The sequence below is a fragment of the Rattus norvegicus genome, chromosome 20 (assembly GCF_021556685.1).
Source record: "Rattus norvegicus strain SHRSP/BbbUtx chromosome 20, alternate assembly SHRSP_T2T, whole genome shotgun sequence".
In the NCBI taxonomy this organism is placed as follows: domain Eukaryota; kingdom Metazoa; phylum Chordata; class Mammalia; order Rodentia; family Muridae; genus Rattus; species Rattus norvegicus.
In genome coordinates this window covers 23,282,301-23,297,007 of record NC_141553.1, presented here as the reverse complement: position 1 = coordinate 23,297,007, position 14,707 = coordinate 23,282,301, and the positions used below count along the sequence as shown (strand labels likewise).

General features: G+C 41.0%; 1 long non-coding RNA gene across 2 annotated transcripts in view; it reads left to right on the top strand.

The window, feature by feature from the left end:
• LOC102552513 (uncharacterized) overlaps positions 1-14,707 on the top strand; it is a 37,654-nt gene that overhangs the window by 3,793 nt on the left and 19,154 nt on the right. For both annotated transcript variants that reach the window (XR_015646011.1, XR_015646012.1), the window contains exons 2-3: positions 5,109-5,205; positions 5,979-6,231. This is a non-coding gene — a long non-coding RNA (uncharacterized LOC102552513). The remainder of the gene's footprint in view (positions 1-5,108; positions 5,206-5,978; positions 6,232-14,707) is intronic.

Sequence of the window (14,707 nt, the reverse complement as noted above, 5' to 3'; positions counted from 1 at the left end):
GAAACTCAAATCCTAGCAAATTTCAAAAGTAAAGGGAAGATAAAGATATGAGCAGCAGTTTTGCCGACAGGAAAAAAAAATATTTCAGCTTTCTGGTTGCTCTGGACCCAGGAGAAAAGAATACTAAGCTATCTACCCAGCATGGCATCTCCAGAAATAGCCTAAGTTTCCCCTCCCCACTAACTAAGCACCAAAAAATATGAAGATAACGTGCATGATTATAAAATCACACCCCACCACTAGCAATTACTATAACTCCATCATCTACCGACAGCAACACAACCAACCACAGAGGAACATGCCACCAAGTCAGCATTTTCACCATCATGGATGTCAGTCACTAGCAACAACCATACAAACAACACCCCCGCAGCACCGACATTATGAGCCAGTACCAGGGCTGTGTGTGGGAAAACTGAAGAGTTGACACCATAGTGACCAGTATCAGACCCTAGTGTGCCATCCACTTACCCAGTGAGCTAGTTCTGTGAGCTTCACCTGTCTAGACTCAAAAAATAATAAAGAAAACTGGGCTTTTACTGTGAAATGGAATAAAATAAATAACACAAAATAAACATCTGGTTTAAAAAAAACAAAAAAAAATCAGCTACTAAAATGCTATACCTGGGCCGTAATGATGTCTCCATGGGTTAAGACATTTGCTACCATGCCTGACAACTGGATTTCAATCATGAGGGCCCACATGGCGGAGGAAGAGAACTCAATCTAGCAAGTTGTTCTCTGAACTCCAGATATATTCCATGACACACGAGTGCCCATACACACACTCGTAAATAAATAATAATAAAAAAATAAAATTAATTTTCAAAATACTTTAAATGTTATACTCAACAAGAAACCTTCGTATAACGATGGGGTCCAGTGTGCAACACATCATCATCATCATCACCATCATCATCATCACAGCAGAAGCTAAACTAATAGAGGAAAAGTGATTAATAAACTGGGTATTATACCCTATAATCCCAGAACAAGGAAGGTTGAGAGATCCCTGGGTGATGTCACACTCTGTAATACACCACAGTGTATTAGCGATGCCCTGGGAATGGATTAGTCATTTATTGGTTAGCAGATGGTCGCTCTTGGCCACTGAAGCATGTTCTCTGAAGATACCAAGGGTAATGGAGGGGAGCTATGCATCTCCACAACCCCAGTGCAGCACAAGAATAAAACCATCAAATAAAAATCCTGCCTTTGCTTCTCTGGGAATCTACTCCTGGCCTTGCTGTGTGCTACCTGATCGCGAATTTATGGAGTCGACAGATATACCCTGTCTTGTGCAACACAGACGCCAGACAAATAGCAAGGGCATTGATTTTGGTATTTGACCAAACTGATGGTATCATTATGTTGACTGAATATCACTGTCCCTGATAAAAGTGTTTTATGTGGAACCTAAGGGAAGGGGTAGACTGGCTTGGGAAAAAAGAGAGAGGAAGAAATGCCATCAGTAAGGGCTGTTTTCAGGCACACTTGGTCTCCGTGTTTAAGCATTAGGTAGTGACTTTCTGGTGTTTATCTTTGATGCTTAATTTCATTTTCTTTCCCTCGGCATGTTAATGTCACCAAACATTTGGCAAAAGAACTAAGAATTGTAAACATAATTTAGTTCCTCGCTTCAGTACATATTTGCTATAGAGCAGTTAAAATATTTGATTAAAATATATGTAAAATATGCAATCAAGCTTTTAATTAATTCAATTGCCAAAACTAACACCATTAGTCGAAGATATGATATGTATACTCTGAACACAAATGAGCTTTAAGGACAGATACCTCAAGACGTCCACTCGACCTGTTTCTACCTAAAAATTAAATGCAGCTACTTTAATGCAGCATGGAAAAGTAATTATAATAGTGATTTTAAGAGGAATTCTAAGTGTTAGCATATCGACATTTAGTGCTAATGACAGATGCAGATGCGAGCAAGTCATTTGTGACATGCTAATGAATTTTGATACATTAAAGACTATAGAATAAAATAATATTGGCTTAAAGACCCTTGAGTAGCAGCCATCATGAGTAAATAATTCCTTGAGTTTGTTATAATGATAAATTTTATTTCTTTAAGTGTTCATATAAGTTATCATATAAAACGAACTACATTCTCTAATGGTACATAGGGCGTCATGGTCTAGACAACACACACACACTTTTCCATTACAGAGTGGGAATGTAGAAATAAGAACGTGTCCATCAGTTTCAACAGTATTCATTCTTAATTGTTTTTAGGTTACTGTGTTTAGTCTATGAGACTTTGCACTTTATTGAGGCATGATGTGCACAGGGTTTATGTATGTACTTGGATACATGTGGGAAAAGTATATATGGAGGTAAAGTGATCGTGTACAATGCCCTACACTTAACCATTACCTTTCAAAGGTCCCCCTCCCTAGTTTTTCTTGTAAAAAACATCGAGCAAGATTTCCCCTCTTCATTTTTCAAGCACATGGTGCAGTAATAGAACTGCACACATTATGTTACAGATCCAGCCTCTGGGATATACTCTTTGACCAATACCTTCCAACTCTTCTTCCTCCCAGAGCCCACTAGCATCACTAAAGCCTTTGCTCCAATGCTTTAAACTGTTAGCTTTCTGGTGTGAGTGTGAGCATGTACTCCCCCTGCTTGTCCCATATTCCATGTGGTGTAATGCCTTCTAAGATCATTTGTATTGTAGCAAAGGCAGAGAGGGATTTCATTGCCTTTTGAAGCCCAATACTATTTCTATGCTGTGCATAGGCATATGAACTTACCTGCTCATTTGCTGATGGACGTGTGGGATGTGGCTGTGGCTGTTTTAAATGATGCTGCAATTAATAGAAAGGGGCAGCTATCTCTCTCTCTTCGGGACCCATTTTCTAGACCTTTTGGTTTCCTCAACAAGGGAGATTTCTGCGTTATAAAATCATTTCCATCTTTAATATTTTGAAGAGCCTCTGCACTGTGAATACATTTATATTTCTAAAGAATGTGTGCAAAAACCATCTCTTTATTATGCAGCCATCCTAACAGTTGTTTCTGTTTTATTGTATATAATAGCTATTGTGTTGTTTCATAGCTATAAACATTTAGGAAACATATATTAGATCTCTAAAATATAATCAGCCCGTATCTGAAATTGTTTACCTTTTACGACGTTCCCTTCATTTCTCCTCCCTCCTAGCATCTAAAAACAGCCTTTTTGTTCACCTATGAGATTGACATTTCTGTGTTTCTCATTCAAGTGGGAGCATGTAGTATTCTCTTTTTGTGTCTGGTTTATTTGGATCATTTGGATTTAACTTTCACTCTGAGTATCTGTGCATGCCATGTTTCCTTCATCCATTCATTTGCAGACAGAGCAAATCCTTTCTACACCTTGGGAATTTAGTGCGAAACTGTGGCACACGGGGGAGTAAAGATATCTCCTTGAAATTCTTATCCCATATCATGGTTGATTACAAAATCACTGATTATTATGAGTACAAAATCATGTAGGGGGTTTCTATTTTCGTAAGGGTTGTCATATTTCTTTGCCACCAACATGATTTATTGCTTACAGATATGAACATATTTTTAGATTGTCAAAATTGTGCTAACTGAAATGGAAACATTGAAAATATGAAGATATAGTGATGAAAACCTAAGTCAAATGCCCTTGAGATAACAAAGAGATACATTGGCTGATGGGGACTGGTTAGCTGGATAGCCTTTAGAACCTTCCATCGAAGCTCTGGGTATGTCTTCTTCACCAGGTTCTCATGGAGGTAGAAGTAGCATTGTGTTAAATGGTGTCTCCCAGTAATTGTGGCCATCTGGAACCTTACAGCATCACTTTAACTAAAAGCATGATTTGAGGATACAATTCACTAAAATGAGGTTGTATTAAATAAGAGTAGTCTAATTGTAGTTAGCTTAACTGGCAACTTGACAGGCTAGGATCATCAGAAATGAAAGACTATTTGCCTAGATGGGACCTGGGAACATGTCTGGGCAGGATTGGCTTGACCCAGCCCACTGCAGCCAGTAAAATTCTTGGGTAGTTGATCCTGGGCTGTCCCTAGTTAAATAAGAAATCTAGCTAAACACGTACTTATGAGAGAGCAAGCCAGTAAGCGGCCTTCCTTCATGGGTTTTGCTTAAGATTCCTGACTTGAGTTCCTTCACTGATGAATAACCTGTAGTGTGTGTATTGGTGAAGACCTTTCTCCCCCAAGTTGCATTTGGTTAGAGTGTTTTATCATGACGCAGAAGGAAACTAGAATAAGTCCCTAAATCCAAGTAAGGATCACTAAAAGAAGAGATACAGGGAGAGTTAGAGAAGACCACCTGAAGACCAGTTAAAGTAATGTGGCAAAAACAAAAACAAAAACAAAAACAAAACAAGGACCAGAGAAGGCTGGGGATGACTATCAGCCAGGAAGAGGGAGTAGGAATCTTAAAGAACCTTCATAGGAAGGTCATCAATGTTGACTTTCTATCTCCTCATGTTTAAAAATTAAGTTGGGATATTGTTTTCAATGTCACATGATGACACTTATTGGCAGCTTTAGGGGATACCTCTTCAACTCTAATGACCACAGTGAGCTCTCCTGACAGCAGTGGACTATGTTTCTAGGTGGTCTCCTATCAGCACACTCTATTACACATCTATCTTTACCTGATTAGTGTGGCCAAGAGCTGGGCTGATTCTGGCAAGAACTGACTCCATGTGTATGTTTCTGGCTTTCCCTTTCTGCAAGGTTTGTTACAGGCCCTTGCCTAAATTGCCTTGGTGAACCGTATCTTTCTTAGTGAGAACTGAAAGATGTCCTAGAGTGGTTTTGTCCCCTACGCTTGACCTAAATCTATCATACCATGAGAAGCCCACGCCTGGCAGAGAAAACACTAAATTTTTCTTCCCTGCACTCGACACTGAGTAGTGCCTGGGGAGATCTATACAAAGACATCTGTGGAGCAGTAACTGTAACCTTCAGCAGAGGAACACAGCCAAATCCAAGTCTCCGTCTAGAGGATAAGGAGACAAAAGTAATACATACTTCGACTCTCCTCTCCTCTCACCCCCACACTCATTCCAATGCTTTCTGCTGTCTGCTTGGATACAGGATCAAGAACACACTGACAAAACCCACAAAAGCCAGGCTTCTCCAGAGCACATAGAATCGAGGTGATCAGCCTGGGGGACATATGGAAGCCATCCAGGTAAGTAGCAAAATAATATGGAGAATGGAGAGAGATACGGCAAGAAACACACAGACATCTATAGAGGACTCTTCACTCACTAATCAGGTCTATGTCTTTAAGCTAAGGAAGCAAACTGATAAACTATAGGGGATTTTAGACCAATCAATCAAAATACATTGAAAACATCAATAATATTTCAACTAACCAGCCATGAAAGAAATAAGGTTGACAACAGACTCAATTCCCAGAGACTAAGCCACCAACCAAAGAACATACAGGGGCTGCTCTGAGGCACCCACTACATATGCAGCAGAGCATTGCCTTATTTGGCCTCACTTGCAAAGAATGCGCCTAATCCTGTAGAAACTTGATGCCCCAGGGAGGGGGGACTAGGGAGGGTCACCCTCTGAGAGGCAAATGGGATGAAGAATTCTAGGAGGGGACAAGGGGGGAAGAAACATCTAGAATATAAGTAAACAACGTAATTAATAATGAAAAAAAGAAAGAAGGTTGAACCCTGCCCATATAATATCTACCCTCTTCTGGAACTCTCAAAACCTGGCCTGTGGAGCAGTTCCTCAGTTCACTGTGTTTCTCTCCCTTAAGAAGTCTCTATATTAGTCAGGTGCTGATAGAGCCTCTCAGAGGATGTCTATACCAGGCTCCTGTCAGTAAGCATTTCTTGGCATCAGCAATAGTGTCAGGCTTTGGTGTCTACAGATGGGATAGATCCCAAGGTAGGGCAGTCTCTGGATGGTTTTCCTTTAGTCTCTGCTCCATTTTTTCTGCAGACTGAGCCCGGGACCCCCGTGGAAGAATTAGGGGACTGAATGAAGGAGCTGAATGGAATTGCAACCCCATAGGAAGAACAACATCAACCGTTCCCTTCCCACCCACAGAGCTCCCAGAGACTAAACCACCAAACAAAGAGTATGTGTGGATGGGTCCATGGCTCCAGCTACACATGCAGCAGAGGATTGCCTTATCTGGCATCAGTGAGTGGGGAGGCACTTCATCCTGTGCAGGCGTGATGTTCCAGCGAAGGTAAATGCTAGGGCAGTGAGGCGGGAGTGGATGGGTGGGTGGGTGAGCACCCTCTTAAAGGCAAAGAGGAGGAGGGATGGGGTGGTGGGTGTAAGAAAGGGAGACCAGGAAGCAGGGACATCTGAAAAGTAAGTAAAATAACCAATAAAAAATAAAACAGAAATTTCTAAAACCTACACTGTATGGAACCAGAGGCAAAGAATGGGTGGATGGTACAAGAGAACAGAAATCAACCACCAGCCGGACTGGTGTGATTGATGGTGCTGGTGTGCCCATCTACAAGATCAATCTACTCTCCTTGAAAAAGAATGTTTTCTAAGTTCACACGACTCTGAAGCAAATCCAATATACTCCAGCCCCTGGTTGAGAACAACGGGGATGAGTAATAGACCACACTACACCTGCTTCTGTGAGGAAAAAATAAAAGTCATCTTTCATAAGGGCACCGTTAGCCATTAAAATGACAAGGAACTCTCTGAAGCAACTGACAAGTGTGACAAAAGACGCCAAAGCATCCTGGAGCAGGGCAGCCTGGTCAGGTGAATTCAACTTCCCCTTTGGGGAACAGAAATAGTCTTTGCCCTCTGGGCTGCTTTCCCATCACTGCCCTGAGGAAAGGCAGCAAGCTTCAGGAGCGGCATCACATCAGTGATCTTGGATTTTGCCTTAGATCTTAAGACCACAATGAAAAAACGAACAAAAACAAACAAAAACCAGGTGCCTTTACGTTCAAGGGTTTTCCGCTGGGTGTCAAGGGGGCTGTAATCTAAAGTGACCTACAATCTGAAGGAGGAAGCAGGAAGGTCACCTGGGCTACAGAGGAAAGTTCTGAGCCAACCTAGGCACCTTATGGAGATGATATCGCCAAAGGAAAATTAAAACAAGTAAAGTCAAATGACACAGGCTTCCCTAGAGTATCAGCATCCAGAAGCCCTAACTTTGTTTACTGAGAGGGGTGATGGTGGGAGGTGTTTAGTATTCTAAGCTCCACCTCCACAGTTACCTGGCAACAGCCCAGTATGCTCTGCCTCACTGTTACCTGACAATAGCCAGGTATGCCTTATACTAGAAATGGCTGCTTGCCCCCTCCTCACTCTCTCTCTCTTGCTCCCTTGCTCTTCCCCTCTTCTCCCTTTGTCCCTTCTCTCCCCATTCCTGTCCCCTTCTCTCATGCTCATGGCTGGCCTCTACTCCTCTTCCTTTTCTACTCTTCTTCTATCTCTCACCCCTCTCCGTTGTCTCATCCTTTCATTAATCCTTTCCACGTAGAACCATGTTGGCCTGGTGTGGTTTGTCCAGACAGGAGCTGAGATTTCTACCCCAACAGGAGAGACATTGTGGGAGGGAGTACTGGAAGGGGGTCAGTGATTGGGATGTAAAAACAGACAAACAAATAAATAAAACATGAGAGAAATCAACCACCCTTATTGTTACTCAGGCTTTGGGATTCATGGTTCACTGAATGTTGAGTAGACCTACTAGCTCAGGTTGTACTGATGGGAACTTGCCATTACACTTTAAAATGGAAAAGAAGCTGAATCTTCAAAACCTATTTAATCACAAAATAGTGAATTTTAAGGAATCGGGGGGGTTTGTAAAATGAAGTACATGAGAATCTGGATAAGAAATAAAAGGTAAGTAAATAGATCTTCCAGGATTAGTTCACTTTTCTCATTCAAATTTTGATCCTTAGTCTTTAAAATGTTGTTTATTTTACCTTCCAAGGGTGGTTATTCAAATGCCATGCAAGTTATAAAATTATACCTATTCTCATACAGAAGTGCATCTTTGCAAAAATCCTGAAATTTTTTTCCTGCACAAATATTCTCATCTCTTAAAAGTGTCCCCACAGCTACATCTACAGATGTGATCAGGTATTTAAAACTTGAAAAATCAAAAGCTAGACTTCTTGTCAATCAACCCAATGCAGATTTATCTAACACTGTCTTGAGCTTAGTTGTACAAGAGGACAGTATCAAATTCGAAACCCTTTCAATTCCAGATTGCTGTCCCTTTTACAGTTTTGGAAAAAGAAAAAACAAAAACAAAAACAACAAAAAACAGTTTTAATAGCATTATGGCTGAGGTTTAGTTGAAGTGTTTTAATAAGAATGAGCTGCTTAATGAATATCCTAGTAAGAGCACCAGTGGAAGGGGAAGCCCTGGGTCCTGCTAAGACTGAACCCCCAGTGAACTAGACTATGGGGGGAGGGCGGCAATGGGGGGAGGGTTGGGAGGGGAACACCCATAAGGAAGGGGAGGGGGAGGGGGATGTTTGCCCGGAAACCGGGAAAGGGAATAACACTCGAAATGTATATAAGAAATACTCAAGTTAAGAAAAAAAAAAAAAAAAAAGAATGAGCTGCTTAAGAATTCACATCCTGTCTTGTTATTTTTCTGTACATGTGCACTTGGGCATAAATGGAAATCAAAGTAAAGACAATGTTTCCATTCAATGACATATAATGTAGCGTGTCAATCAGGCCAATGAAGAGGGACTCATATCAGAACAGTGCCATGAACACCTCAAGATCTGTGTGGCTAATAAGTACTGATGGAGATCCGGGTTCTCATCTTCATGTTTAGACATAGTCAGAAAGAAAGACTGGATGTCTGTAAATTTGGTCAAAAAATGTAAAAGCTAGTGACATTCTAATGTGTCACATATACAATAAAGCATTTACAGACACAGTAAAGCAAAGGAAGCCACATGTCTTCATAGTCCAAATAAGAAAAGCAGGTCAGCCTCTCAGCTCTCAAAGCCGTAGGTTTTAACTTCCCCTGGGTCTTTGATACTGGAATGAAGCCTTTGCTATTCCTCTCAAGCAGTGTGGACCTGGCTTAACGGCCAACCTTCAGCCTCCTAAAGGAAGGAATTTCCTCTCTCTGCACTTCAGTGTCTACCTGTGTGTTCACAGTGACAACTGAAAACAATGTCAGCAAAGCCCCTCAGAAGAACATCTTCCAGGAAGTTAACAAAGATAAAAGGGCCCATGGTCAATAGCGACAGTCGGGGCACCAGCTTTGATTTTAAAGTACAGGAGAGCAAACTTCTGTCAGCACAATAGCGAGTAGCCATGAGGCAATGTGCCTGAGAGAAGGACAGCCATCAACTTTCACATCACGCCCTTAAATCTGTCTCATTCTCCTCCCACAGTATGGCACTTCTCCATTTACCTAAATAGACTATGGCTCCAGAACGGCATTCGAGGACAGTACCCCTCTTATTAAGCAGCTTAAATCACTATATACCCGAAACAGTCAGGCTGGCATGGGAACAAAGACCAGGCAAAGTCTCATCTGCAAGCAATTGATCTATTATTTATAAATAAACAGCACCAAGGATCATTAATAGAATAAACCTAGGCCTAGCAAGGCGGCCATGATAAAAAAACGATAAGAAAGACCAAGAAAGCTGCAGTAGGTCACTCTGAATTACTGAAGGAGGCCATGCAGAGCGTTCTCCAGGATAATGGGAGCTCAGCCGTGTTAAAGGGATATGGATCTGCTTTAGTGGGGTCATGTTACATTTATTGGCTTTAGCAGCACTTGCTAGAAAATGGCCAGTGATAGCCAAACTAAGCACCACTGCCCAATGCATTTCATTTGCATTGAGTGAAGAACAAACAGCAAATGCCTAGACCTTCTCTAAAGCCAACTCTGCTCCCTTCCTTCCCTCAGCTCTCACCCTGGACCTCAGCCCTTGCTATCTTGCAGTTCACTATTCAGATAACCTGCTCTCTCTGCCAAGGCTTCCTCCTTGAGTCTTCCTTTATGGCCTATGGCTACACCATCCTTGCAGGGGAGTTGTCCTTAGGGCTGCTGTGAGGATGTCTTAGAGCTACGCACAGACTGTAGCCTCCTTCCCTTCGCCCCATCTCCACATTTTGGCATCACCTTCAAGGGTCACTGCATCCATACCCACCTAAATGACTTACATAAGCAATGGTCACCCACACAGACCCACAGACCTGTTAGCTTTGTCTTGAGTATGCACAGAATATCCTCATTTCCACAGTTTTCATATAGACACCTTTATCTTTCTTTCCCCTCTAGAGCTGTTTGTAAAATGATAGTTCCCACACCACACATTCGTGTTTATGCCCAGAAAGAAAGGTAAGCATCCAATAGACACATCATCAAACCAGTTACAGGACACTGATTTAGCAGATCATTGTTCCACTTTGCAGATAATCTATAGTATTTTGATGATAAATAAAATGCTAACACTAGATGGATTTCAAATAATTTTGCATGTATGTGCAATGCAATCCACCATTGTACTAAGATGTATCCTCTATTTGCCTGTTCTGTTCTATTTGAACAGAAGTGGAAGAAAGCTTTATCTGAATTATAGAGAATTTTTGTTACATATGGTATATAAGTTTTATATCCTTTTGTTTTCTCAAATTCTCCACATGAATCACAAGGCAGTTGGCTCTTCTCTGGAGAAGATGTGAGGAGGACAGACACATGGTAGCTTAGCACAGATAACCTGCCACGTGACAGAATGTAGACTAGTGCAAATGGGTTATTTTACATTATTAGCTAGTCAGGGAACGAGCCTAGCCATATGGCCTAGATATTTGTAAGTATAGTTTGAGAGTCCGAGTCCTTATTCTTGGAGCTTGGGGCCAGCAGGAAAACAGCTAGCTATACCTTAATTATTTAATAATACCATTATTTAAACTAAGTTCAGTTCCCTATTCCTACCTGTGTATTTTGCCTTTATAAAGTCACTGACCATGGCCTAGATAAGTTACATATGCAAATTGTCAGCATAACAGGATCTCTCTTATCAGATCCTCCACATATTTTACAATGTTTTAGTAGTTGTAGTAGTTGTAGTAGTAGTAGCAGTAGTAGCAGTAGTAGTAGCAGTAGCAGTTGTAGTAGTAGTAATTATTAAGTTATATTGTATCTGTGTCTTTATGTGGGTTGGTAAGCATTGGTTGAGTACCTGAGGATGCCAGAAGAAGGTGTCAGATCTCCAGGACCTGGAGTGTCTGGTAGTTATGAGCTATCTCACATGGGTTCTAACTATCGTAGTTGGCTCCTCTGAAAGAATAATATGTGACCTTAACCACTGAGCCACCTCTCTTCCCCCTCATGCATATTCTGACAAACACCAAAATGTCATTTCATAAGCCTGTACTTATGAGACCAAATTTCTACTTAATTACCCAGTACTCACCTGGCCAACAAGCCCCATACCAATGTGTCCTTTGAAAATCAACTTTTAATCCTTATCCCATCAGTGCATATACTTTGTAAATAAGTAAATGTCCTTCCTTTTATCCAGCTACTTCAAGCATGATACAGGAACTTATTTTTCTTCACACTCTCCAAGAATGAGAGCTTTTAATGACTGCACAAAATGATATCATGACCTCGAGATGAACATCAGAACATGTAAAGAAAGCTTTATCTGAATTACAGAGAAACCATTCTGAATGGTCCTCTTCAGTACCGTCTAGCATCAATACATTGCTCACCATAATATAATACAATAGCTGGTGTTCACAGTCATGTGGTACACTTGGAAATAAGAACAAAGAAAATTTGGTTTATTTATTGTAACTCTAGTATCTTTTTTCCAAGTAAATACTTGAAGCAGAACCACAAATCGGTGTATTTGGTGGATCATTGGTTATTAAGTCTGGTTAGACAGTGAATGTGAAATGTTACTGTAGGACACATATGGGGAGTCCTTTGCATCCATGCCTTTTTTGAAAGAAAGTGCTAGCTTTATGATAAAATTACATTTCTTGGATGTAATAGTGGTGGCCATAAAAATCCCCCCAAAGCTCTATTATAACTTTTTTCTCAGATACTCTCAGTGAATTACTAAGTGAATGCAAATTCATAAGCTATATATACATCTTTTTAATGTCTTTGAAGAGTTCTTAAGTTTTGTTAGAAGCATAATCTTTTGAAAAGTCAGTTAATGTGCTGGTGGTGGGACTACTGAAGAGATGGCTCGGCAGTCGAGAGCACAGCACATGCCCAGCAATCATGATGATCAAAGTTAAGACCCCAGCATCCGTGTTCCTGAACTGCTAGTAACTCCAAATCTGAGAGTTTGATGCTCTTTCTGGCCCCTACTCATACACAGCTTATACCCTGTATATGTACAACATGTATGCATTCTCTCTCTCTCTTTCTCTGTCACTGTCTCTCTGTCTCTTCTTCACTCCCTCTTTCCACTGTCACCTCTCTCTCTCTCTCTCTCTCTCTCTCTCTCTCTCTCTCTCTCTCTCTCTCACACACACACACACACACACACACACACACAAATAGATAAATAAATAATAAATACTTACCACCCACCTTTCTCTCCATCTCTCTCTCTCTTTCTCTCTCTTTCTCTCTCTCTCTCTCTCTCTCTCTCTCTCTCTCTCTCTCTCTCTGTCACACACACACACACACACAAAAATAATTAAATATTTTTAAAGATTGTGTTATATTATGTAATAGTACCCAAATTTTTAAATGAGTAACTATGATGGTCAGTCTCAGTTTTCGACTTGACAAGATGTAGAATCAACTAATCTATCTCTGGGTAATTCAGTGAGAAAATTTCTAAGAATGGTTAACTGAGAAGGCAAGAAATGTCCCTCTTCCGCCACAGCCCCCAGATAGTGTCCTGTTACTGGTAGAAAGAAGTCCAAGGAACGAGCAGTGTTACCTGTCCTCTTGCCCTCACTTATTAATGTTTCTATCCCCCTTCCTTTTCCTTTTCCTTTCCTCTTCCTCTCCGGCTGCCATTTTCAGCTGACAGAAGACTTCAATTTCTTTAGCCTTTCCACATGGATAAAGATTAGCAGCTTCTGTGGAATCTTCCAGACCTTCAGCACCAGATTGGAATCACTGAGGTGTCTGGCTTTGTGACTTGAGCAGCTAGAAACCTGTCAGCCTGTCTGGTATTAGACTACCTAATCCCCATCACAGAAGTCAAGAGAGTGAATCTACTTTTAAATGCACATACACTCAGGTCTATTCCTCCATAATCCCTGCCTAATGCCTCAAGTGCCATCTCACAAAAACAAGACCGCTCTGTGTGCTATTTGCTCTCCGAAGTCTATTGACTAAGCCTGAGGTCCCATACAACTCGAATCTCACCTGACACAAATGACCAAGCGGTCAAACTCCCTTGTGTCTTCAAAAAGGGCCCGCTTTTGCTTCCTGTGCTGAGGTAGGAGATTGTTTTAGGAGAGATGCCCAGAGGCTATCCTGAACCTAATGATCTAGAAAGTCCAGCAAAGACCCTCAGAAGGCATCCAAAAGGAAAAGGGCATGGAATAAGGAAAAAACAAACAAACAAACAAACAAAAACAAGCAAACAAACAAAAAACCAAAAAAAAAGTGTGAGGACTTTGCTTGTAGTAGCTACACAGACCAAAAGAAGAGTTGATGATGTACAATCAGCAAAATTGGCAGGAGCATTCTGGATTAGACATCTTCAATCAACACAGGACCATCCAACGAGATCCCTGGGGGAACAAGGTCACTAACATTCCTTCATGGAAGGAGGAACAGTATGGAAAAAGGATGGAGGCCTCACAGGGCTTTCCAAGGCTCAAGAGACTCAAGCCTTTAGAAGATTCCTACCAGGCATGTATGGGGTAACAATAGACAGGATTCATTCTTTGGTAGCTTAGTTGTCTGTAAATTACCATTTGGAGAGGTATGGTATCCTTTAAATCTCATGTCTTGTTAACCATAACAGTAAACTCACTGGTTCTTCCAGGAGGCATAGAATTTTTTCTTTGGTCTTTGGTGTCCTCTAAATCTGGGGGAAAAACATTTCTTCCTCCAGAGAAACAGCCTGTGACAAACGGGTGCAAGTTTTAAATGGGTATTAGTGCTGTGGTTTATTGACTTGTCATTTAGCTTTTTTACAATCTTTGTTTCTAATCATGTACACGCTGGGAGACAGAGTCTGTGCATCTGAGTGCAGTTGCAAGCAGAGGTGATGGATCCTCCAGAGCTGGAATTATAGGTAGATAGGAGATACCCAACTAGGATAATGGGAACAGAACTGAAGTCCTCTGCAAGAACAGTATCTGCTCTTAACTGCTAAGCCATCTCTTCAGTCTGAGCGTTTATATTCTTAAAGAATCCCGATACAACAGTAAAAAATGGATTCAGCCACGAAGTGTGTGTGTCTTATGCAAATGAAATATACAGGTTTAAAGATGAAATTTCACTATATATTATTAGATTATTCAATTATTATGTATTTTCATTACACACACATATATACATATATATATATATATATATATATTCTGTATTTTGGAGCTGTCATCATAGACTGTGAAATTAAGCAACCCATTTTCTTTCATCCTTTAAAAGCTTTGAAATTGTGGCCTCTAAGTTCATCTCCCAGGTCCCTGGATGTGTGCTTCAATTTCTCAGCCGTCCCTTGGAGCAGTTACCCTGCCATAGTATAACAGCTCACCACTGTAGGCTC